Source organism: Triturus cristatus, chromosome 3_2 (assembly GCF_964204655.1).
Source record: "Triturus cristatus chromosome 3_2, aTriCri1.1, whole genome shotgun sequence".
In the NCBI taxonomy this organism is placed as follows: domain Eukaryota; kingdom Metazoa; phylum Chordata; class Amphibia; order Caudata; family Salamandridae; genus Triturus; species Triturus cristatus.
This window is the reverse complement of record NC_140584.1, coordinates 312,189,678-312,207,108: the sequence shown is the minus strand read 5'-3', so window position 1 is coordinate 312,207,108 and position 17,431 is coordinate 312,189,678. Positions and strand designations below refer to the sequence as shown.

The 17,431-nt window shown below is 45.0% G+C and overlaps 1 protein-coding gene across 1 annotated transcript in view; it reads left to right on the top strand.

Annotated features, from left to right (window-relative positions):
- The window catches only part of LOC146857250 (uromodulin-like), a 126,123-nt gene that overhangs the window by 12,490 nt on the left and 96,202 nt on the right, over positions 1-17,431 (top strand). The window lies entirely within an intron of this gene.

The window sequence follows — 17,431 nt, the reverse complement described above, 5'->3', positions numbered from 1 at the left end:
AGGGGCATGTGGGAATATAGTATGTGTCACTGAGGGAGTACAGACCCGGCCTGCTGGTGGTGACGAGGACTGATAGAGAAAAAAGAAAAAACCCTTACTGCATTTTGTGTAAATTAGAAGGCAAGCATGGTGCAACTTCAATCCATTTATTCATGTCTCTCGACTACCAATCTTTAGGAAGGTCAGTATGGATTTTTAGATTAAGTGTAAAATGCAGTAGCCGATTCAAAGCTATTTCTTTTACCAACCATAGAAAAATTAAAGGCTCAGTTGATTCGGCTGGAATTTCAAAATGAGCTCTGCGTGCTCTGTAGCAGCAGCTCAACCCTTCGAGCTAACTTAAGCCATTAGATATTGTGATACAAGTCTCAGAGAGGAATACAATATCCACGGCCAGGCTGCTTTCAGACTCCCTCGCTGTTTCACCGGGACTAGGGGTCTTTTTTACAGCCCCCTGTATGCAGTGCTGTATATGAACTCCGAGTATGTAGACAGCAGGCCGCGGAGCACATTGAAAGTGAATTATTACGAGGTGGTTAATAGGAGGGATCAGAGGCGCAACTAGAGCCAAATTTCGGAGGAGGCTGAGCAAAAATGTCGGGGGCTGAACTTTAAGCAATAGTCAGAGTGGAGCTGCAGGGGCTCTTAGAAGGGGTGAAACAACAGCGAGGCCTCATTAACATGTAAATGGTCTTTTAAAGACCTGTGAAGTGCTCGGGTGCGGCTGCTTTTTTTGCCCGGGAAAGTGTCTCATCCCGGGCTGCCACACACGGCGGAGGGGGGGGGGGGGGGGGGGGGGTGGCTGAAGCCCTTTGAGTCCAATGGGTGTTGCGCGCCTGGGAGGGATTCTCATTTCTGGAGCGAGTGGCACCAAGTTGACGCACCCAAGAATGACGAAGGACGAGTTGTAGGGTGTGCGCGCCCTTCAGCTGTTTGACTGAGAAGAATGACGGTCGGCAGGTTTCCTGTGTCCGGTGGAATGCGCGTGCAGCTCAACGTGTGTCTAACTGCTGGGAGTGTCACAGCACTGAGATACCAGAGCACGCTATGGACTCGAATAGAGGAGGCTTTTGCTAGCACTGAGTGCTTGTTAGGACTGAGCACAAGGTCAGAGCGCCGTGATAGTCCTAGGGCCAGGGAGAAATACGTGGAAAAGCTTAGAGATGCGCTCCTTGTAGCTTTTCTCTTCCATGCGAAATGGATGTTTTAGTTTTGGGATTCGCAGTAGCCCCATGACCGGGTAGTGCACAATTGAAGCATAGTTCAGGCTGACATTATATCACATCTTGATTACATTGCATTGTGCTTTATTTTTCTAGATTGTCTGTGGTAAGTCTCATTTTCATATACCATATCAACGAGTGTGGATAGATGAAGGACTTTACCCCCACAATTATGCACTGATGGCAGTCTCTGCTGCATTAGATTTTGGCATGTCAATTGGGTGGTAAACTGATTGTGAGATGAGACTGACTGGGGGAACAACCGCATAGGGAGGCTTGGGAGGCTGCCCAGGGGTTGTAATAACGGAAGTGGTGTGGAAATACTGCTGTGTATCACACAGGGGGGGGTCTAGAGTAGGACAATGTTACGGGATAGAGTTCCTATCCTATACTACTACTGTATTGATATAACTCACACTATATAGGGTAGCAAGGGGAAACATTTGTGGGGAAGAGGACATAGGGCACAACAAGGTTGTGGACGAAAACCCTCACTCACCCAAGGGTGACATGCTTCATCATTGGGTTCCTCCAACACACGGGGACCGCAAGGTATCCCATGTGGGCTACGACTTTAGCCATGGGGGAAGGAGCAGGAGTGCGGAGCACGTGTTGGATCTACCAACTCAGAATAGTAAGGAGGGGCAGAGTGCAAGAAACAAGTGAAAAGTGATTAAAAACTACCTACATAGGGGCAACAACTTTATTCTTCCTTCGATCTGTGGTAGTGATTGAAAAACAACTGCAAAAATAGGGTTAAATATATATACCCTATCTATTGGTCGGTCAATAGATAGGGTATATATATTTAACCCTATTTTTTCACTTGCTTTTTAATCACTACCACAGATGGAAGGAAGAATAAAGTTGGGTAAAGTCCTTGCGGTCCCCGTGTGTTGGAGGAACCCAATGATGAAGCATGTCACCCTCCGGTGAGTGAGGGTTTTCGTCCACAACCTTGTTGTGCCCTATGTCCTCTTACCCACAAATTTTTCCCCTTGCTACCCTGTGGAAATACAGCTGCCATCAGATGAAGAAGGTATCTATAAACCACAGACATGAACTGCTACATTACAAGTTGAGCTGAGCTCACAACACACCAACTAAACTGCAGACAATAGACTCAAATTGCTCGCACCAATGTCCACTCTGCACACAGCCAATGCAGATATGGCCCACATGGCCTGGTCCTGCGCACCTATATTTAAGTTTTGGAAAGAGGCTTTCCATCATATAGCCCAAATGACAGAATGCAGGATAGCTCCGCACACACTAACTACACTGCTTCGATACATCAGGCTAATCCCAGGCAACCACCAGAAGATTCACGGCACTGATCGTATTGCTCGTCCAACATATAATAGTTATATATTGGCACAGAGACACAACACCCACGATAACAAACTGGCTGCGAGACATTGCAGTGGGCAACACAATGGCAGAGTACTATGCGGCTCTAAAGCCACAGATCTAGAAACTTGGGAGGACGTATTACCAAAGTGCCCCGGGGGCTCAACGGGCGTGCGTGCCCGCCTTCTTTGGCCCTGGGCACTTTGGTATTACAGAAGGGGACACAGAAGCATGTGCGGCCCCTTCTGAAATACTGAAGGCGCTGGCGCACATACAGAGCCAGCTCTTCCTCAAGAGGGCATTCCCTCACTTGCATGGCCCCATGCAAATGAGGGAATCCCTTTGCCTCTACGCCCATGCCGTATTACAGACGCAGGGGTTTGTATGGTGTTCCTTCTGTGCTCAGGATTTAGGCTGACCTCCACAGCTCCCATTTGGTCTGGCCTTCTCCAAACCCGAGACTGCCTATTCTGTGATACTGACGTTTGGTCCAACTGATTCATCTGGCACTGAATTGTGTGCTGACTCGCCAGCGGAGGAGGAGGGGCCAGAGTGAACGAGCAGCGAGGATGAAGGCAGTGTCTTCTGTGATGCGGTTGGCAGTGCTGCGATCAGCAGTGCTGCAGCAGTGTTCCCAAGTATGGGCCTGGATTTCAGCTTCTTCCCTGACCAGTACGTGATTGCCCCAGGGCTGCCCTGTTGCTTGGCAGGTTGTGACTGCCCTCAATACATTCCAGCACTACCTACCAAGCAGAAGCCCTCTGTTGTGCTGGAAGGACTGCAGGCTGGAGCGTGGGGGCAGAGGATAGCAGGGCCAATGTAAAGGAGCCACAGAGGCCAGAAGAGATTCAGTGAGGGTAACGCATTACCCAACCTCTGCTCTTTGTGCTCAGCTTTCTGTGTTTTGCTCCCTTTCACTCCCTGCAGTTACCCACTCTCAGATCACCTCCAGCATCCAGCCTGCCCCTCAATGTGGTGGTCCCTTTAGTTTGAAACACCTAGGGGCAAGCTGAAGGGCAATGAAGGGAAAACTCCTGTAAGCACCAGTGATCAAATTCCAGTGGTAGGCGGGCTGTATTTAGCTGCGCAGCTGGCAGGTAGGGCTTTGTCTGTGCCACGGAAACAGCCCAGCTAGGGGAGGGTGCGGCTTGTGAGCAGGCTAGTCCCCACCCTTTCTTAAGCTTTGTTGGGACCCAGAGACCCCAGGAACTGGGAGGCCTGTGTAGGGGCCCACTACAATCACCTGCCCTGACTCCTTCTGTAGTGCATTAGCACAAGGAGTGGGGCCATCACTATCACCACTCAGAAAAGTAGAGACAAGTGAGGAAGGCTGTGGCGGGCAAAATAAAGACATGAGGCATCCCAACGAGGCATTGGGAACCGGCCTTACGTGAAGCGTTGGCAATCAGCCGCAGAAGCGATGGCAATAGGCTGCAGAAGCAGTGGCAATAGGCCACAGACAGCCAGCACTACTCGAAAGTGGGCAGTATTAGGCCGGTGCGACTTGTGTGTGAGGGCAGTTCTGTTTTCCAGCTTGCATCCCGGCAACCCCACCCCAGCCTCTCAACAAAACTGTGTCCAGTAGGATTCTGAGGACTCTTCAAGACTTACCAAGTTGTAACAAGACTTCTGTGCCTGGGAGCTGTGAGTGACACAGAGCAGAGGCCAAGAAGAAAAGGATATCGACTAAAAAAGAGGACACCATCGGGATGTTCTTGCCTCCCTGAATTGGTCACAATATCACCTAGCTGAAACGAACAAAAAGGTTACCCTCAGGAAGAAGGCGGCCCCAAAGCAGGTTTAATCTAATCAACACTTTCTTGTGTATAGCAGTAATCGTATCCATAAGGCAAAGCAACGGCCCACAAAGTCATGATAGGGAAAGTCATTAAGCCTTGGGGACCCAGAGACCACAAAGTGTGCATCAATGCAGTCTGGAAAAGCAAGATGGGTCCTAGCGCATTGGAGGACTAAGCCGTCTAAGAGATCCAGACAAAGAACTCCAGAACAGAACTCTGTAATATGTCTGGATGAGGTTTCGGATCTGAATACACCTACCACATCTGCTCCCAACAAAAAGTGTCGCTCTTTACAAAGAAACAGGGATATACAATCATGGAATTTCAAAGCCCAGAAGTCAGTAGCCCCAAATCAAACCAAGTTATAGTAAGTGAAGAAGCAAGGGTGAAGGTTGAGCCCCAAGTAGGAATGGAGGGTGGCAAGTAATGCAGTACTACGTAATACGAGACTGTCAACGAGACTGTGGTTGGCTCCGCTGAGGGCGGCGCTTGCACGCAAGACTGATTGCAAGTCCTGGCGCAGGGGTTGGGGGTTCTATTGCGGGGCGCTCCCTTGCCTATGCTATCAACTCTCTACTTGCCTATTGTGTCACATACCAAAGAATGTTTTTTGTTTACTTTAAAACAATAAAAACAGATTTCCAAAAAAAAAAAAAAAAAAAAAAGTAATGCAGTACTACGTGCTACCAGTTACATCATGTACAATTCAAGTAGATGTCCATAATATTAACTCCACAGAATCCTTCTCAACACTAAATCTCACCAATTGTGATAATCTCAGCAAAGACGGCATAACAGCCAACTAACAGGGCCAAAGAGAAGGCCTTGAGTCACAGGATCATCCACTAATCGAACTATCAGAAATGGTCTCCTTTTCACACAAAACAAGTGTATTGCAGATCAAACTCTCACTGGTGCCACTCCTTGCCCCTTTGCAAGGGTACTGGGAGACATATGATACCACAGCAGTTAGTCTGAGCTCATTTTTGGCTAGAAGTAGCAGTTCTACGACCAAGGCCGAATTCACCTTTAGGAACAATAATCCTAAATTAGCAGGTATGGAAGTTCCAGATCAAATATCCAACGGCATTCCAGTGGGCACAGAGGGCACATGGGGTGCCCTTCTGTCAATGCCATGGCAACGGTAATTCACCATCAAGCGTATAAACAGGAACTTAAGGTGGACCTTCTAAACATCTTGGCAGTCCACATACTGGAAGTAGATAAGAATCTGCTAGCCCTCAACGATCTGATACGGAAGGCACAAAATCATAATTACACACAACAGGTTACATGTTAATGCGCAATCTTGCGGGATAAGCCCCAAGTGCTGTCATCAATTCTCATTTTGACTGAAGCAAGGTCTCAAGCAGCAAGACCATTTGAGAGACGAAGTGGTTTTGAATATACAGCTAAGGAAATAGCAGAAAAAAGGCCCACATGTAAAATCATGCTTTAATGCATATGCACAATCCGGCCCAGGTAAAGACCTTGATAAAGGGACAGACCAGTGAGATTAGCCCCTCAAAGCAAGCTGCAGAGCTATTAGAAGAGGAGAACATAGTAGCTGTGACCCACGAAATGGTAGAGAAGGAGCAGGTCACTACAAAAAGGGAAAAGAAAAGGCAAAGGAAAGCACGGAAAAAAGGAAAAGTCACCCAACAAAAGGGCATTTAGCAGTTTTTTTCAAAATATAGAACCTCGAATGCTGAGAGAACGAAAAAGAATAAATTGAATCAATTGAAACATCACAAAGAATATAAATAGAAGTATTAGGGGTAAACAGAGGTCGAAAGGCCCCAGAGTAAGCATGCTGATGACATACAGGAAGGACCCGCAAAACGAGCACAGAATACCGCTTTGGATAGCAATGATAAACAAATACCATCACAACTTAGGGGCAGGAATGTTATTATCCACAGAAAGAGGGCCAGCAAGTCCAAAACCAGTTGTTTAAAAACTTGGGCCACGATGGCAGCATCAGAGTGAATATTGGATAATCAGGCCAGATTCAACTCATGAGTGATAGGGTAACGAAAAATCGCACCCCGCGATATCTAGGCCCACTCCTATCCTGTAAACCAAGAGAAAGCTCAGTCTTAAGGGGAGCAACAGAAGCGGGCACTAACCCGAGATCATTCGAAAACCTAACAATTGTGAAGCCTTTAAGCACGTTGCACCAGGTCCAAGACCACCAAGTCTATATGGAATCCACAATGTGCTTCAATATGGTCGGGTATCAGTCATGCATGGATGCAGCCACCAAAAGGTCCTGACAAGAAGATACAAAACCCTGAAACAGAGCCAATCTGTCTAAACACCTGCTTCTGGAATACACATGGGTTGGGTAACCTTCTCCAAGATGAGGATGCGATGGCCTTTCTGCAGAACAATGAGGTCATTTTGATGAAGGAAACATGGGGGCATATTATCAAGAACGGTGTTAAAATTATCGCCGCTTTAGTGTCAGGAAACTGCCGCTAAAGCGACTATAATGGGCTTGATAATATGTCCTAGAGAATTCCAATAGAAGCCCATGTTCACACCAGAACATGGGCTTCTATGGGAATTCTCAAGGGCATATTATCAAGCCCATTATCGTCGCTTTTGCGGCAGTGTCCTGCCACTAAAGTGGCGATAATTTTAATGCCGTTCTTGATAATATGCCCCATGGTGTTTGAAAACAATGCACAAAGTGGGTTATGTAGAGCAGGGGCGTAACACAGGCCCCCGCAGCCCCTGCAGTGAAGGGGGGCCCTAGCTGCAGGGGAGCCCCCACAGCACAATACTCTGGCCCAAGTGCTCGGATTAGATCCGGAGTGGGGGTCCCTCCGTGTACGAGGCAGGGGTCCCCCTCAGCTTTCGTTACGCCACTGATGTAGAGTTTTACAGTCCAGCTATAAAATACTTGAAATATTGACAAGCCACGTTTTGTTACTCCAAATTCAACTGGGCCATAGAACAACCAGACCTGGGAGTAAACTGAATTGGGCACATTTAAAGCACAGCTTAAAATAAAGCGAAACAAGCATGAAATAACAATCATCTCTGGTGACTTCAATACAGATCTAAGCAAAGTCACCACTAAAAAGGGAGAACCACCATAGTGGATTCAACTTCAGAAAGAGACCGGATAAACTTGGATTTGGGATGCTGAATGGCAATATACAGGAGCACTGTCCCGCATCGATTACCTTTATAAGCAGCAGGAAAAGCAAACAAATTGACTATAGGGCAATCAGTGGAGCAGCGCTGCTCCAGGGGTGTCACTTTAAAATGTACCCACGTGCAGAGAGCGATGCTTTTCACAACTCATCAGGACCCTGTGTAAAACCACTCAGCTGATGCCGGCAAACAATTTAATCTCTGTTCCAATAATTTACAATTTAAGTCGGAGGATTGAGAACCTGATGGCAGAAGTCTGCCACTCTGCCGGCACAATCAAGACTATAAAAAGTAAGTTAGGAATGCAAGAGACTTTAGAAACGCAAAGAAAATAGCGTGTTGAGGCATGGATACAGCTAAGAGACTCAATACTAACAACATTTCCAAATACAACCTAACCGCTGAAGTGCTTAAATGGAGCAAACAAAGGCAGAGGTAGAGGGCAACTCTGGAATGACAATAAAGAGCTACGAAAATAACATGAGAAACAAGAATCGTGGTACAGGAGCTAAGACAAGGTAAAGAGCTAAATAAAACCCTGCTGCGAAATCTGAAAAAACAATACAAGAAATTTTGCTGGAGAGAAAAAAGAAGATATCTAGAAGATCTATACAACACGCTTCTCGTGTCCAGTAAACATCAATACAGTAAAAAATTCTGGCAGCTAGTGAATGGGTTTACATTTGGAAAAAAAAGGCTGTATACGGCAGGGATGGAAGCAGCAGCATGGGAAGCTCACGGCCTTGCTATGTACTCAGCACCCGAAACAGTGAGCGCCAGGGAAATCCTGCCATCCCAAGCCAAGTCCCCCCTCAATTACATGCGGTATACAAGTATGCCCTGATACACCAAAGTCCTACACAAAGAAGGATCATAGGGTACATAGAACAACTCATGGGCATTTTAAAGAGATTAAAATCTGAGGGCGTAGCAGTACCAAACGGAATCCCGACTGCATTATTTAAAAGATATGTAGCCTATTGGGCATACTATCTGACCCCATTGTTCAATGATCTTTATCGCACAAATGAGTTATCAGACTCATGGAAAGGCAATATCTTACATCCTCTTTTCAAAAACCAAAATCCTGCATCACCTCTCAATTATCGGCTCATACCATTAATCGACATTGAGGCGAAACTCTACACATCCTGTCTACTTCAATATTTTGAAGCATGGGTAGATGAAAAACAACTAATACGACAAATGCAGAGAGGATTCAGAGTAGGTATGGGGGCTTTATCAAATTTAATAGCACTAACCTTCCTAGTAGAGAAGGTCAAACTTAAAAAATCAAGGCTATTTGAGTGTTTTATAAACCTCAAGTCTGCTCTCGATCGAGTGCCCGAGGATGACTTATGAAGAATTTGGAAGATTGGGGTCTGCAAAAAGATCTTCCACGGGTCATTACCGAACTATGAATAGAAACCTGGAGTAAAGTCCAGGTAGGGGACAGCAGCCAAGTAACACGCAAAATTGCCCTAAAGAACTGCCTTGAACAAGGATGCGTTTTGGTTCCAAGCCTGTTTAATTTACATCTTGCACACTTAGTTGACGCTCTGTACTTGGATAACAGCCATCCGCCAATCTTTGCTTCAGAGAAGTTGGGTTGTCTTCAATACACAGACGATATTGTCCTATTAAGTCAAACACGAATAGGCCTGCAACAGAGCCTGGTTGTTCTAAAAAAAACTCAGTTGCAGCTCGTCCGCTAAGGCGGAGGAGCGTCACCCCACTGCTATTTGAGCAGCTCAAAACGAGACATTATTATCATTTTATTTTTCTGTGCGGGACTGGAGCAAGTTAGGGCGAGGCTGAGCTCACCAGAGCAAGGGGAGGAGTGGTTTGCACTCCTTAAGTGCGCATGACTGTTTGGTCGGCCCTCTTGGACAGGCCAAAGAGTCATGCGCACTTAGCATATTCTCCACCTGGCTGTGTTGCACAGCCTGATGGAGAACATGCCCAGGCTCCCATGAACTGCCTGAGTGGCCAAACAGACCCCTCAGACCAATCAGGACACTTCTCTTGCAACATCGTAATTGGCTGGGAGAGTCAGGTAGCCTGGGTGCTTCCGGTGCTGCCAGTGTTGATAAAGAGGACAGCGGAGAGGCCAGCAGTGGCAGCGAAGATAAGTTAATTTTTTTAATCCATTTCCTCCATCCCCCTTGCCCTACCACCCCCGTTCCGAGGCAGCCAACACGATATGGCCAGCAAGGGTTAGAGTTAAATCTGAATAAAACCAAAGTAGTTTGGATGGTTAGCTTTCAATTTATGACTTTTACCTGTTTTCTAGAGGGGAAAAAGGTGGAGGAAGTTCGCTTATACAAATATCTTCATTTATTGTGGACGAGCAAATTACCTGCATATTCTATTTAGCAGCTATCCTGGTCAAAGCACAATGACTAATTTACAGGTTTAAAATATTAAAACAGAATCTGAGTTGCCTGTCATTTACCCATCTGCTCAAGGTTATGTCCGCTCAGCTACGGCCAACGTTGTCTTATTGCACAGAAATATTTCGGGACTGGGAAATAGCCACACTGAACAAGACGCAAATTGAAATTCTACAAATTGAGATTCAATATCCCAAAGACAGCTTCACCAGCCCAAGTTCGCCTAGAGGATTAAAAAATCAAGCATGTCAGTGCAGAAGCACGTTTATCAAACTGTACTAGAGATTGTGAGCTTCTGAAATGGGATCCATAAATAATCTATGCTGGCTGGAAATTGTGGAACAGCAACGTAGCAAAGCAAAAGGCTCTTGGGGCAGTTATTTAAACATGGCAAACAAGGATTTAGGTATCCAAGAAGCATGGGTAGCAAATGTGGGAAAAGCACCATTTAATCAAGCACTAAATGCCTCAACTCAGATCTTATCTACTCTAATAGATAAGAATGTACTTTTTTTAAATTATTTTATTTAAGTTTTGTTCAGACATATACATAACATAAGCAAATTTGTATGTACAAACTACAAAGCATTACACAGAATTGTGTCATCACATGAATTGTTATAACACCAGTATAAAGTTGAGGTCAAATACATTGCTCCAGTGCATCCTCTTCTTTTTAAGACTATCACTTTATAAATTAAAACAACTTACAAGGTTATAATGACTAGAACATTTTAAAGGCAGGCATGGATTAGGCAGGCAGAGAGATTTTGGGGGCACCTTAAGAGGGGGATGGGGAGTGGTAATATCTAACTATTCCACGTATTTCAGAATATTTATTTATTTATTCATTTATTTAATGTGTTTTTATATAGCGCGGACTTTACCCGAAGGTGTCAGAGCGCTTCACAATAGCAGCAGTAATGATACATAAGGAGCAAAAATACAAGTGAGCATGTTACAAAATCAAACAGTACGTTACATGAGGCTATAGTGACAATTGTGCAAGTATCAAGGGCAAACAAAATACAAGAGGTAGCAAACAATACGTTACAAACGGAAAAAGTGATGTGTGCAGGTTACAAGAGCATACAAAGTACACCTAGAGGTAAAAAAAAAAAGAAAATTGCAATAAATGGCCGACACTCAGAACACTAAAACAGAAGTTACGTTACATGAGGCAGTGGTGGCCATAGTGCATGTATCAAAAGCAAACAAGATACAAGAGGTAGCATACGATACGTTACAAAAGGAGAAAGTGACATGTGTGCATGTTACAAAAGCGATCAAAATACAAGTAAAAGTATAATACTGCAATATATGGCAGACACTCAAAACACAAAACACACTGGGAAGGCACTTCTATAGGCATGGAGAACAGAATTTCCTATAATGGAAGGACTTCCTTCAGAAAATATATGGCGTGAATTAAATTTGGAAGTGTCTTTGAAGGAGGAGAGATTTGAGGTCAGTTTTGAAGGCCTGGGAAGAGGTGGTGGTCCGGAGCTGAGGCGGAAGCGAGTTCCAAATTCTCACCGCGTTGCCTGAAAAGGATTGGGCCATCGATCTTTCCTTCTTGAAAGTGGGAGGTTCAAGCAATACATTTTCTGCATTCCGTGATGGTCTGGAGCCACCAGAGAGTTTCAGTTTATCCGCCAGGTAGCGAGGGGAGGATGAGTGCAAGGCTTTGTGGGTGATACAGGCAGTCTTGTAGATAGATCTTGCCTCTATGGGAAGCCAACGGAGGGTGGATAAAATGGGTGTGATGTGGTTGCTTCTTTTGGCCCCATGTATGAAGCGAGCTGCTGAATGGAGAACAGACTTCAGGGGGGAAAGGTGGGATTTGGGGAGGCCAGTAAGAAGAGAATTGCAGTAGTCCAATCTGGAGAGAACCAGCGATTGGACCAGGGTTTTAAGGTCGTGCTCCGGGAAGAAGCGACGAATCCCCCAAAGAAGGCGCATCTCCATATCTGTAAGGGTAGTCTGCGCAAGATGGCAGGTGTTTAGGCAGCTATTGGGGCAATCCTGGAGAAGTTGCAGCTGGTATTGGCCTAGAGTCGCCTGGGAGAGTCTCGCTTTTTTCTCTGAGCCAGAATTTTAATATATCTTTCGGGCGAGATGCCATGGGCATAAGGTCCCAGAATGCTGCTAACTGCTCCTGACAATAAGCTATGTCTTACACCCAAGTAGCTATACTGTGAGTTTTAGGGGCACCCCAGTGTATGGCCAGTCTACGCTTTGCAAGCAGTAGCCTCATAGCTGTTAGTCGGCGTTTCTCAGGTGGGATTTCCTATACGTAGCCCAGCAATGCTACCAATGGGGTATACTTCAGCATCAGATTGGTGACTGCATGTATGGTGTCGTATACCTCCTCCCAAAATTCGGCTAGGGGTGAGCAGTCCCACACAACATGTAGAAAAGTAGCAGCTTCTCGTCTGCATTTCCAGCATCTCAATTCTGGCTGTAGCCCTAGCTTGTGTAACTGCATGGGGGTGCAATACATCCTATGTTTGAATTTAAAATGTATAAGCCTCAGCTTGTAGTTCGGGGATAAATATCTTAGCTGTGAGCAACAGAATGACTGTTGTTCATTTGTAGACAGTTCATTCAAATACTTCCACCACTGCGCCAGAGCCCTGGGGGCAGTATATGGGGTATTTGTTTGCGTGAGGTTATATAACCTAGTGATCATTCTACGAGGTGATGGGGTAGCTAATAGGTGCTCTAGTGGCTTCATAATAGCTGGAGAAGTTGGGAAGGTTGGGTGTATTGTCTTGCAAGCAGCTCGGAGTTGATAATATAGAAGTAATTCCAGGACAGGCATCTGAGTGTCTTCCTGGTTTTGTGGCGGCTTTAGAAATGTGTCCTGTGGGTACAGGTCACCTAATGTGGAGATGCCCATATTACGGGCACGTGCTTTTGAGCCCTTATCATTAGGAAAGGGAAAATGTGGATGATGTGCAAGTGGGGTGGAGGGTTCATAAAGCAGTGTGATCCAAACACGCTTCCTTAGACCTTCCCAAGCCCAACGCAAGGTCTCAACCGTGTTCACTTCGCTGGCCGTTCTATGATAGGGTTTATATACAGCCGCGTGCAGAGGGGTGGGTTCAGCCACGCCCTTCTCAACAGCCACATGTGGCTGAAAAATGATGGGATGTATCCAGAAATGGAGATATTGGGCTTGTGTGCCTAATGCATAACGTTCAAGCTCAGGGGCTCCCATCCCTCCCCCTGATAGTGGACGTGTCAGCTGCTCCCAGCTCACTCGAGGCTGTTTTACAACCCAATCCAGGGTGATCATGATAGAGTGAAGGGATTTTAAAAAGGCTCGGGTTAAATGGTATGGGTATACTGATGAATAGGCATAACAAGTTATGGCAATTCTGCCAGCCAATGACAAAGGTAGAGCAGCTTAGATTTTTGATTCGTTCTCGAACCAGTCCAATACCTTGCCAAAATTAATAAGCCATATGTCTTGTAAGTCTCTACTTATCCACACACCAAGTTTCTTAACAGCTCCATCAGCCCATGTTATCGGAAATTTCAAGTCAGTTTCTAATGGGGCTTCGGTTAGAGGTAAAATGAAAGATTTGGACCAATTTATTTTTATGCCAGACATTCCCCCATATCGGAGGACTTCACTCAGTACTGGGTTCAAGTTTTCATCTGGTTTAAGAATATATAATGTGATATCGTCTGCATACATTGAGATTATGAGGTTTCTGTTTGTGAATCCCAGTCCACGGATGGTATGATGCTGACGGATTCTAGCAGCTAATGGTTCCATCGCCACTGCAAATAACAGTGGCTAAAGCGGGCATCCCTGTCTAGTGCCGTGAGGTATGTAAAATGGTTCCGATATTAGACCATTTGCTCTGAGATGGGCTGTAGGTTTAGTGTAGAGCAGGCTGATAAATTTAATAAAATTAGAACTGAATCCCAATCTAGGTAGAATGGTAAACAAGAATGGCCACTTCAGGGAGTCAAACGCCTTGGTTGCATCAAGAAACACTGCAATGGCCGGTAGTTGAGGATCTATTTGGTGGACCATGGCAAAAAATGTGTGCAAACTGTGAGCAGTTGACCTGCCCGGAATAAATCCAGATTGGTCTGGCCTGGCGATAAGGGGTAGAAGCGACTGCAGACTATTGGCAATTAGTTTGGCTAGAATCTTTGCGTCAACATTAATCTAAGAAAGGGGTCTATATGAGTCACAAAGATATGTTTTCTTGTCCGGTTTTAAAAGGGAAATAATCACTGCCTCACGATTAGTTGGCGGCAGGACTCCTATCTCTAATCATTCCTGATATACATCTAGTAGTCGAGGGGCTAGCTCTTCCGCATATGTCTTGTAAAATGTGGTGGTCAGCCCGTCTAGCCCAGGTGCCTTTTCGCCAGGTAAGGTGCTGATGACCTGTGTAATGTCTTCAACTGAGAAAGGTTCATCTAGATAAGCTCTGTGGGCTTCACTGAGCCAGATTAGTTCAATTGAGTCTAAATACTCTTCGAGTTCGAGGTGAGGTGCACTTTGCGTGGCCGTGTACAATGAGGAGTAAAATCTGGTGAGATACTCATGTGTGGCGTCTTGCCCTCTAATGGCGGAAGAGTCTTTGTCTAGCAGCGCAGCTATAAAGGTAGGAGATGTATGTTGTTTGAGTGCATTGGCAAGGGTTCTACCCGGCCTGTCGCCCTCTCCATAACCATGTGCTCTTGCGTCTTTCTCCAGGAATTGGGACTCCCTGTCCGCCTCTGCTTCAAATTCCGAGATTTTTTCCCGTATGGATGCCAGGTGCCTGGGTTCCCTAGACTGAAAGAACGGTAGTTCAAGGGATTTAATTTCATGTACCAGTTTTGCTAGAGTAGATCAAATAGATTTCAACACCCCAGATTGCTTAGAGATCAAGCCCCTCTTATTACTGCCTTGAAGGCCTCCCATAGGAATTAGGGAGAGTCCACCGACCCTTCATTTGTGGAAAAGTACTGGGTAATGTCGATTCTAATCTCTTCTCTGAATGCAGTATCCATAAGAGTGTTTGGTGGGAGATGCCAGCTAAAGATAAGAATGTACTTGCACAAAGGAGACATGCCTGGACTGTGATAAACTCTTATTCAAACTTGCGCCCACAAGGGTATCTGGCAGTGCATTTTTCAATAGTATTAAAGCACCATGGAGTCAAAAAGTCTCAGTGCATCCTGGAAAAGTCAGTCACAGAATCCAACTTGCAGACTTTGTGGATACAAACAAAAGACACTAGCCCACATATTCTGCATTCGTCCAGTACCCTTGCTGCAAAGGAAAACCTTTTGAAAGCAATTTCCAGTAATATGGAAATACGATCGTTCAGGCAAGCGGTAATAACCTGGCTAAGTCTGTACCCTTTGCTTGCAGGTGAGTAAAGTTTTTAATGCCGCTATTCACAGAAATGACTAAAAAGAATGAGTAAGGACGGAGTCAGAACTGCAACTCTTAGTTGCACAATGCACTTGCACTTTAAACTATGAAACGACTATGAACGATGAACATCTTGGCCGTAGGTCAGGCCAAAATAAATCTTACTTCTGAAAGACATTTTCTTACGTATTAGTATTTTAATTGTAGGCCACTTTCACAAACCTAGAATGTACAGTTCAATGTTAAAAGTATAAACAGTTCTTACAAACTGTTTTGAAATCAGTTTTTCGATTTTTTTATGTCTTTGTTTGGGTTTTAAAGGCATGCAATGGGTTTGAGAACTGTTTGTGAACAGTTTTTACACTTTTTGAAGGTTCTTGATTGAGTTTTATTAGTAAACAATGGTTTTAACTAACTACGCAAATAAATCTGATTTGATTTGAGATGCAGGCGCAGAGGCAAAGAACCTCTCAGGAGGTGCACTGTCAGTGCGACCCCTGATTGCAGCACTCTGGAATGGGAAAAAGGGGGTCCCGTGGACCCCCAAACATCCCTGTGCAAGCTGGTACAGTCATTCACTGAACCCGCTTGAAGGGGATCTCTAACCCCCTTTAAAAGTGCAGGCGGGTTGCCGCCTGCACTGTGAAAACACAGAGCGGCTTCAAAGCAGCCGCTCCGTGTTTTTACATGAATGTGCTGCCCCTGGGGAAGTGCGAGTTCCCGGCTGCCCTGGTTGCAGTGCATTCCATGTAATAGGGTGCACTTTCCCTGTTTGCACCTGACACACCTGTGTGCCAGGCGCAAACAGGGAAAGTGCACCCTTCACATAGGGGTCCACTGTGCTTTTTTCTGGCAAAGAGAGAAGCTCTGCTGGATTTCACACCAAATCAGGATGCATAAAATAGATAGCCCTCCCCCCACCTCCGAAAAGAGACATATTTTTAAGTGACCACACCGAAGTCACTGGCCTTTATGCAGACCATTATAGCATATCCGTTGATAAGTATTTTGTGTGCCAAAATATAATTGATGTGCACAATGTTATAAGATTCCATTCCATCACATGGGTAACCCACTAACAACATCACTGCTCTTAGATGTTATGATTGTGTCATGTTTTTTGAGTGGGTATCAGCATGGTGTTGAGTGAATGTGTATATCATGCTCTATTTCCTACATTGTAGTGTGTTGAAAAAGTTTAATTGACTCACTGTATTATTGTTTTTCATAAAAATAAAGTGATATTGTTTTTTTAATGAGCAGGAGTGAGAATGACAGTGGGTGATAGTGAGGGATTATGAGAGTCAGAGTGAATAAGAATAAGTGCGAATGAGTGAGCCTAAGAGTCAGAGTAAGTAAGAAGTGTAAGTCAGAATAAGAGTGAGAGTGACTGTAAATAAGTGAATCAGTGTAAGAGTGTGAGTGAGTGAAACTGAATGTGTGCAAGTGAGCAAGAATGAATGAGCGAGAGTGGGTGAATGAGTGTGAGTAAATGAATGTAAGTGAGCATGAGTAATAATGTGTTATGCTTGAGAGTCTAGTGTTGGATCTGCAATACCTCTTGGCTTATAGAGGCACCTATGACAAACTGGTTTACTGGAGGTAGAAGCTGCATATGTGATACCTGTGGCAAAATTATGGTGCTGGCACACTGTAGATAGTAGCTGCATATGTGATACCTGTGGCAAAATTATGGTGCTGGCACACTGTAGATAGTAGCTGCATATGTGATACCTGTGGCAAAAGTATGGTGCTGGCACACTGTATGTAAATGCTGGCATTGGGCGCCTCTGACAAAATGCTGACACTGGCAATTGGAGGAAATTGTTGGCATAATGGAGGGCTACCATGGCATATGTTAGGGGCATTCATGACAAACTGCTGTCCCTGACATGCTAGAAGTAACATTTGACATAAAGATCACCCACAGTGTATCCACAGCAGTGATTGCAAAATAATGGCAGTGGTATGTTTTATGTAATATTTGAGGCATTTTATTTTAAAAAAAGGAAATCAATTGATTGGGACCATCAGATTTAAATGGCTAGACTCATCATAAAATTATGTGAATATTTATTGAGTGTCTTTTCAGAGCCTATGGCCTTTTGA